The sequence below is a fragment of the Tenrec ecaudatus genome, chromosome 8 (genome assembly GCF_050624435.1).
Source record: "Tenrec ecaudatus isolate mTenEca1 chromosome 8, mTenEca1.hap1, whole genome shotgun sequence".
In the NCBI taxonomy this organism is placed as follows: domain Eukaryota; kingdom Metazoa; phylum Chordata; class Mammalia; order Afrosoricida; family Tenrecidae; genus Tenrec; species Tenrec ecaudatus.
The window spans coordinates 99,381,399-99,383,698 of record NC_134537.1 but is presented as its reverse complement, the minus strand read 5'-3'; positions in this window follow the sequence as shown (position 1 = coordinate 99,383,698).

Sequence of the window (2,300 nt, the reverse complement as noted above, 5' to 3'; positions counted from 1 at the left end):
AAACTTGATTGCTCACAATTTTATGATTTTAAGGCTATCCTTTTACTTTTTTTCTTAACTGCCTTGCATTCTCTCCTCGTTTAATCACCATGGGCTGTATTGTTGATTACTGCTTCCTTTAAATTTTCTACATTAGTTTTTTTATATATTGTATATTTCTACATTAAAAAGTTTTATGATGACATTGGCATTGTTCAATTAGAATGCATTCAGATGATTTTAATAAAAAAATTATCTATGGCATGCTTTCTGAATTCTTGCAGATCTGCAAATATCCCTTTGGTTCTTATAATTGAATAACATCTTGTGTTTATAGAATTTTTCAGTTACATAATTTTTCTATAAAATATTGTAAAGGTTATTTTTATGGAGTTTACTTTAAATTAATTGTCAAGCATGTATTTTGTTATAGTGATGTCTCTTCATAGTAGATAACAAGCAAGTGATCCTTACATTTTCCAGGATATTATTATCAGGTATCTTTATAGAAATGTTTGGTTAGTGAAATTTGACCAAAACTATAGTACCATCTGCTGAACAGAGGCTTACCAATTATTGTGTGCTTTTGTACTTTATTTTCTCTTTCTGCTCTAAGAAAGGAAGGCTGGGGGAGGGGAGGAGAGGACACCTTCTTGGGTTCCAGAATGAAGAAAATCAGGAGCTGAATGTTCAGTTGTAGATGAAAACATTCACTGCTGTTTAAGGCACTATATATTTTTAACCTAAAACACACTTCATAGAAAACAATCCGAATTTTAATTTTTGAATCAAACCACTGTCATTTGTTATAAAATGTTAACAAACATTTATATCATAGTAAAGATTTATTGATAATTGAAGCTAAAGGAAAACTTTTTGAGAATCTTGAATTCTTGCCTTTTAATTAGCCAAGTGTATGCATGAATTCATTGCAGGATCCATGGTTGTTTTTTTGTATGTATACAATTTGTAACCAGAAAACATATTTGATAATAGAGAGACGGATGAATCTAATTTCTACATGCTTGTCTTATAAAGTTGAAAATAATTCTTGTTTAATTGTATTACTTTGAAAGTTATTATTCATGACATAATTATAATAAAGTGTCATTGTTTGGTTGACTAGGTACTTTTTTACACCCTTATTTCTTGGTGTATTCATAGAGCAAATCAGGAGCAATGCAATCAGATTCTTCATTTACAAAGATAAGGTTTGGCTCTGTCCTATAGATTTACAAATTTTATATTAAGGTGCCATTATGGGATAGTAACCTTTTAGATATTTATTTTTCCACACTAAGGATGTGGTATTCTACCTTTTTTTTGTTTTTGCGACTGCTTGGCTGCTTCCTAGAAGATGCCATCATTGAGTTGACCACACTATGGTAGACCTTATCATGGGAGAATCATAGTCCACCCAAATGGACATAAAACCCAACTATCACACTGACCCTCTACTTTTGAAAGTCTGTATTTTTCCAAGGACTTGTCTCTCCTATTAACATGCCCAAAGTATATAAGTAGAATTCTCACCATTCTTGCTTCTAAGAAAGGGGGTGAATGAATTGTATACACTGAGATAATTAAGGTTTATTGTGCCAAGCTGGCCGATAAACACACGTGGGGTTAATTGAAGGGTGGAGGGATAAATGGCTCAGTGAGCTTCACCTTTCTAGTTCTCAGGTATCTTGCTTTGTGATGGTTGGACCAGGGTGCAGCTGCCTTAGCCAGTTCCCTGCTTCAGCTGGCAAGGCTCACTTCCTGCAAGACATCCCTGAGGAGAAGCCACATCAACTTACCCTGATGCAGCTCTGGGTGCTGGAGCACCCGTGTGTAGACCCCTGCCAGCACTGAGATGCTTACACTGACTCTGCTTTCCTCATGCAGTTGGCATCATTGTGTGTGTTTTTGTGAGATTGAGGAGGACTTTGTAGATTTGTGTTGGACATACTGGCTAATGTTGTACTCATGGGCTTGGGCAGCACTGGGTTGGGATGTTTTCTTGATGTGCATTTAGCCTTTACATAAAACTATCTCTTATGCATATGAGTTTCTGTGGATTTGTTTCTCTAATGTATCCAGACTAATATACACACTTAAAGACAAATCCATAGAGGTGCACTTTCCATACTCACTGAAACAAGTAGATACAAAACCATTAGCAATATAGAAAATGTGAACAAACTTATTAGCCATTTGATATAATTTATATTAATATTATAGGAAAAGCAACACATTCATTGTTCACCTCCCCTCCCCCCATTTTCTATAGAGTAAGAACTTAGGTATATATTTCTTGAAAACTATCGAATTAATTATAA